Source organism: Armigeres subalbatus, chromosome 1 (assembly GCF_024139115.2).
Source record: "Armigeres subalbatus isolate Guangzhou_Male chromosome 1, GZ_Asu_2, whole genome shotgun sequence".
Classification (NCBI taxonomy): domain Eukaryota; kingdom Metazoa; phylum Arthropoda; class Insecta; order Diptera; family Culicidae; genus Armigeres; species Armigeres subalbatus.
The window spans coordinates 232084078-232091391 of record NC_085139.1 but is presented as its reverse complement, the minus strand read 5'-3'; positions in this window follow the sequence as shown (position 1 = coordinate 232091391).

Below are 7314 nucleotides of genomic sequence, written 5' to 3'. Positions count from 1 at the left end.
GTCCAGTTAACAAGTGTCGCTTTTTAACTGGGCTGACGAGGTGATTCGCGATGCATTATTATGGTCATTGTTTCACATGGAACGAAAAGATTATGCCATTTAGAATCCTCTCCTTGCCAAGTCATTGTTTTTACTCTTGACGAATAACTGCTTTTTACCTGGGCTTTTGCCCAGGACTACGATCGCCCAGTTGAAAATCAGTCCAATTAAAGGGCGTCCAATTAGCGAACTGTTGCTGTAATTCCACGGAAACTTCATTTTAATTATTTATTTGTTTGAGTCTTCGAAAATATAAAAAAAAATCGCACAGACTGGAAACTTAAATATTAATCTTAGATCTAAACACATTTTTCGACATAGTAAAATCAAACAAGTGGTACACATCATTAAAACGTTGACAACACACATCTAGCGGATTATTTTGTCTATAAAGAGTCCGATGCGCTGTACGACGAAAGAAATCAAATCGCCTGGTTATCCTTTCTGGAGCGTTGAACCGAAGGCTTTCCAAGAGTTCAGTACAGTCGATATTGCCTTTGGGGCAGGTAAAAATCAGCAAACGTTGGAGAAGCTAAAATCGCTGTTGTAGCGTTGGTAAATTAATCATGGCACGTCGTTGTTGGCACGGTGGAAGAAAGTCACGTGTGCGCCACGGAAGGTGCCGAAGTGCATATCGTATGACAACCTTCTGGACTCGTTCCAGACGAGCGATTTGCACGGCATGATACGGGGCCCAGATAGTAACACCATATTCCAAAATACTTCGAACAAGCGAAACGTATAACGATTTGAGGCAATAAACGTCAGTGAAGGTCCTCGTGTTACGCCTTATCATTCCCAAAATAGCAAACGCTTTGGCGGTAGCAATTGCGATGTGCTCAGAAAACTCAGCTTGCTATCAAGTGAAATATAAAATAAGTCCATGATGACCGCAACTCGTTCCAGAATGATATTCCACATCGTATATTGAAAATTGATTGGAGAGTGTAAGCGAGAGAAGGTGATCACGTTACATTTTTTGACGTTTACTTCCATGCCATTTGTTACGCTCCAGCCAAGCAAAGCATCCATGTCCATCTGAAGAGCACAGCAGTCCAGTAGGTATGTCACTACTCGGTTTTTTTTTAGGTCATCTGTATACATTACTTTACATGATTTGAAAATGGAGGGCAGATCGTTGACGAAGAGCACAAACAGTAGTGGCCCTATATGGCTACCCTGAGGGACCCCGGAGTGTACAGAGAAAGGCGCCGAAAATGCTGAGCCAATTTTAACATATGCTCTACGATCAGCCAGGAACGATTGAATCCAGCTAGTAAGTCGACCACCGGATTGTGAGGGACGCGGTCGAAAGCTTTAGAGAAGTCGACGTAGATAGCGTCCACCTGCTCTCGTTTCTCAATTTTGTCTAACAGAAGGGACACGTAGGTCATGACATTTGTTGTTCTGGAACGTTTCTTAACAAACCCGTGCTGTTCATCTACGATGGTATGACGTATAGATGGATATACGATGTCCAACAACATACTTTCCATGATCTTCGGCAGGCAGTTGAGTATGGATATTCCTCTGTAGTTTTGGACATTATGTACGTCTCCGGCTTTATGGATTGGAGTTATTGCAGCCATCTTCCATAAGTTTGGAAAACGCGCCTCACTTAAAGAGCGGTTGAAAAGCAGCGTAGTAGGTAAAACCAACGAAGAGCAGCATCCCTTGATGAAGCATGGTTGAAGATTGTCAGAACCAGGACCTTCTGAGGTTTCAATGTTTAGGAGCTTTCTATGCACCTCTTCTACCGCAAAAGAAACAAATGGTATGTTTAAATCATATTCCGGTAAACTGATCAAGTACTGTTCAGACGAAGGTGGTGAGTTATTACTTGCCACGTTTTGAAAGAAAGACGAGAATAAGTTTGCAGAATCGATCGATGAAACTGATGTGGTATCCTTGTAGAACACGTTCTGAGGGATTCCACCGGTCGAAGTCCATTGTCGCATGTACTTCCAAAGACGTTCTGGGTTCGTTTTGACTTCATTTTCGACTCGGTGAACGTAAGACCTGAAGCAAGATTGTTTGAGGGCACAACATGAGAGCTAGAACATGCAGCCTTTTTGCAATTGCAGTTTTTAATACAGTTTTCATTTTTCTAAACTTCTTCACTTGCAAATATGATAAATATTTGGTAAATAAATGATTTATATAAGAGTATTTTCGTTAGCATGTCCCTGGTAAGCGTTCTATTTGGGGAATCTAGAACGCACTCTCACAATCAGGGTGATATTATCTTACATGCAACCAATTAGAATCCACGTTCAATAAGATGTTTTGATTATCTCTATTCAACGCAAGCAAAATGACTAGTAATATAAACAGCAACCTACCTATCTATCTTTCGTATGTTCGAAATCAACAATCACTCGTCCTTAGTGGGCTGAAAAATCATCCACCTGATAGGGACAATGATGTCGACATTTTGTCCATTTCGTTCGAGACTTTCGATGGTTTAAATGAGATATTGCAGACATCCATCGTCGTTTTTTGCTGCTTGCGTCAAAACAATAGAGGTAATAAACTATAGAGGACGATTGTCGCTGCGGTTCCCTTTGTTATCGTTCCCAAACATGTTTGGTACCTATCTGTCAAAACGTACTGATCGTTGACATTTAAAGCCCTATCTTCGCCAGCAAAAGCTGTTTCGCCAGTGACGACAGCGACAATCTTCCTCTATAGTTTATTACCTCTATTGTCTAATTAGGAAAGCTTTGATCACCGCGTGACTCTATCGAAATCAATTTATTGGCTTATTTCGGTGATAATTACACTACTCAAAGCGAAAGGGAGTAGATGAAAGTGAAAATACAGATTCGATTGACACCGCAAGCGAGCGGCAAGTGTTAAATGAATAGAAACTGAAGATTAGCAAAGGGCCATATGAGAGAACAAACATTGTTGAAATCGCTATTATTCTGCCTAACGTCCACCCAGGAACGGCTTGGATAGTGACGTGGTGATCACTGTACCAAGACAGGCCTGTTTGGGAGGGACTGAAATAGAGTTGTTCTACATATTTATTTTATTTGGATGAATCAATTATTTTCGTCAGAACATGTCCACAAACTTCTCGCTTCAAGAACTTTTCCGTGGTCGGAGACAAGCCAGCCTCAGGCTAAAAGTCTCCCTAATAAAGAAAGAAAAAAAAAACATTTCCGTGGAAGCCTTGCCACCATGAAACGATGTGTTTGGATGCATAACATTGGTTGCAGAATTCGCTCTCAATTTATAATTAACGACGATGGACATAAAGCATAAGGCTTTTTCTTTATCATATCAAGACATGAAAACAAATTGCTCGTCACCTGATACAAATGCGAGAAAAGGGGCAGAGAAATATTTCCCCCACCGACGTTGTGATAAAACGCTTCGTTCTAGTACAATTGCCATTGAAGATGATGCAAAAGAAGTCAAAATGCTCCATCAGCACCAATGACTTTTCAATTGGAGTTATCCTAAAGGCATTTATCTTGCTGAATATCACCCTTTAAGGAATAATCCATTAATAACGTAACGCAAATTTTGGGGGCAGCAGGGACTATGTCCAAGGGCTTGACGATCCCTCCCCAGGCCATCTGCGAGTTGTGGCGCCTGCCTAGGATGTGGTGGGGTTTGACAGTGGGCCCTGTTAAACCTCTATAAAAGCTGCATGTATCCGCAAGTAGGCTCCGCCAAAGCGACCGTGTGCCGCTCAAAGCGCACAAGCCCAAGTCCTGGTGTTAGGTGGGACGCTAAACAGCCCTGACACGACGGCCCTCCGACGAGACAGGAGGTTTGCGCAGGCCCAATAAGCCGCCTTTAAAAACAACTATTACGAACGACATAGAAGATAATACGACTCGATACAATCGGCAACGACCTGGGCGACGAATAAAGGATCACGATTGGAAGCTTGGAACATGGAACTGCAAGTCGCTAGGGCTTCGCAGGTTGCGATAGGATAATCTACGATGAATTACATCCCCGCAACTTCGATGTCGTAGCGCTGCAGGAAATCTGCTGGACAGGACAGAAAGTGTGGAAAAGCGGGCATCGAGCGGCTACCTTCTACCAAAGCTGTGGCACCACCAACGAGCTGGGAACCGGCTTCATAGTGCTGGGAAAGATGCGCCAACGCGTGATTGGGTGGCAGCCAATCAACGCAAGGATGTGCAAGCTGAGGATAAAAGGCCGTTTCTTCAACTATAGCATCATCAACGTGCACTGCCCACACGAAGGGAGATCCGACGACGAGAAAGAAGCGTTCTATGCGCAGCTGGAGCAGACATACGATGGATGCCCACTGCGGGACGTCAAAATCGTTATCGGTGACATGAACGCTCAGGTAGGAAGGGAGGAAATGTATAGACCGGTCATCGGACCGGATAGTCTGCATACCGTATCGAACGACAACGGCCAACGATGCATAAACTTTGCAGCCTCCGCGGAATGGTAGTCCGAAGCACTTTCTTCCCCGTAAGAATATCCACAAGGCCACATGGAAATCACCTAATCAAGTAACGGAAAACCAAATCGACCACGTTCTAATCGACGGTAAATTTTTCTCCGACATCACGAACGTACGCACTTACCGCAGTGCGAATATTGAATCCGACCACTACCTCGTCGCAGTATGTCTGCGCTCAAAACTCTCGACGGTGATCAACACGCGTCGGAGTCGTCCGCCGCGGCTAAACATTGGGCGGCTACAAGACGGTAGACTAGCCCAAGACTACGCGCAGCAGCTGGAAGTGGCACTCCCAACGGAAGAGCAGCTAGGCGCAGCATCTCTTGAAGATGGCTGGAGAGATATTCGATCCGCCATTGGAAGCACCGCAACCGCTGCACTAGGCACGGTGGCTCCGGATCAGAGGAACGACTGGTATGACGGCGAATGTGAGCAGTTAGTTGAGGAGAAGAATGCAGCATGGGCGAGATTGCTGCAACACCGCACGAGGGCGAACGAGGCACGATACAAACGGGCGCGGAACAGACAAAACTCGATTTTCCGGAGGAAAAGCGCCAGCAGGAAGATCGAGACCGTGAAGAGACGGAGGAACTGTACCGCGCTAATAACGCACGAAAGTTTTATGAGAAGTTGAACCGTTCACGTAAGGGCCATGTGCCACAGCCCGATATGTGTAAGGACATAAACGGGAACCTTCTTACGAACGAGCGTGAGGTGATCCAAAGGTGGCGGCAGCACTACGAAGAGCACCTGAATGGCGATATGGCAGACAACGGTGGCGGTATGGTAATGAACCTAGGAGCACGCGCGCAGGACATGCGACTTCCGGCTCCGAATCTCCAGGAAATCCAGGAGGAGATCGGCCGGCTGAAAACAACAAAGCCCCTGGAGTTGACCAACTACCAGGAGAGCTGTTTAAACACGGTGGTGAAGCACTGGCTAGAACGCTGCACTGGGTGATTACCAAGGTTTGGGAGGATGAGGTTCTGCCGCAGGAGTGGATGGAAGGTGTCGTGTGTCCCATCTACAAAAAGGGCGATAAGCTGGATTGTAGCAACTACCGCGCAATCACATTGCTGAACGCCGCCTACAAGGTACTCTCTCAAATTTTATGCCGTCGACTAACACCAATTGCAAGAGAGTTCGTGGGGCAGTACCAGGCGGGATTTATGGGTGAACGCTCTACCACAGACCAGATGTTCGCCATACGTCAGGTATTGCAGAAATGCCGCGAATACAACGTGCCCACACATCATCTATTTATCGACTTCAAAGCCGCATATGATACAATCGATCGGGACCAGCTTTGGCAGCTAATGCACGAAAACGGATTTCCGGATAAACTGATACGGTTGATCAAGGCGACGATGGATCGGGTGATGTGCGTAGTTCGAGTTTCAGGGGCATTCTCGAGTCCCTTCGAAACCCGTAGAGGGTTACGGCAAGGTGATGGTCTTTCGTGTCTGCTATTCAACATCGCTTTGGAGGGAGTAATACGAAGGGCAGGGATTGACACGAGTGGTACGATCTTCACGAAGTCCGTCCAGTTATTTGGCTTCGCCGACGACATTGATATCATGGCACGTAACTTTGAGAGGATGGAGGAAGCCTACATCAGACTGAAAAGCGAAGCTAAACGGATTGGACTAGTCATCAACACGTCGAAGACGAAGTACATGATAGGAAGAGGCTCAAGAGAGGTCAATGTGAGCCACCCACCACGAGTTTCTATCGGTGGTGACGAAATCGAGGTGGTTGAAGAATTCGTGTACTTGGGCTCACTGGTGACCGCCGATAACGATACCAGCAGAGAAATTCGGAGACGCATAGTGGCTGGAAATCGTACGTACTTTGGACTCCGCAAGACGCTCCGATCGAATAGAGTTCGCCGCCGTACCAAACTGACTATCTACAAAACGCTTATAAGACCGGTAGTTCTCTACGGACACGAGACCTGGACGATGCTCGTGGAGGACCAACGCGCACTGGGAGTTTTCGAAAGGAAGGTGCTGCGTACCATCTATGGTGGGGTGCAGATGGCGGACGGTACGTGGAGGAGGCGAATGAACCACGAGTTGCATCAGCTGCCGGGCACGTAGCCAGAATGTCGGACAGTAATCCGGTGAAAATGGTTCTCGACAACGATCCGACGGGAACAAGAAGGCGAGGTGCACAGCGGGCAAGGTGGATCGATCAGGTGGAGGACGACTTGCGGACCCTCCGCAGACTGCGTGGTTGGCGAAGTGCAGCCTTAAACCGAGCTGAATGGAGAAGTCTTTTATGTGCAGCACAGGCCACTCCGGCCTTAGTCTGATGATAAATAAACGTAACTCAAAAATCGCGAATTTACAGGAGAAAATCTTCAGTAACAAACGGAAACACGTTACCAAGAAGAGATTGCAAGGACCTGTAAATGGTTATTTGATGCGCGGATCATTGCCTAATATTTGATTCAAAAGACCCCTTTTTGTCTCCCTCGGACACAAAGTATACCGAAAGGCTATTTGTTTTCTCCAAAAACAAACATATTTTAGATGTCTCGGAGCTTCATAGAATTATATACCGATCATCTATGGTCGGCGAATTGGGGCCCATTTTTGGCACTTATCCTTATCCAATTTGCTTGCGACTGGTTGCATTTAACGGGAAATCTTATTAAGTTCCCCCTAACACACGTGACTTGACCGAAAAATTGCGACGCGATTCTAACGCTTGGCGAATGCGATTCTGTCGCCGTTGGAGTGGAAGAGTAACTGGAACATTGCCTACAGCGACCCAACGATAAAATCGCGGCGACTAGTTTTTGCCGTTGAGGC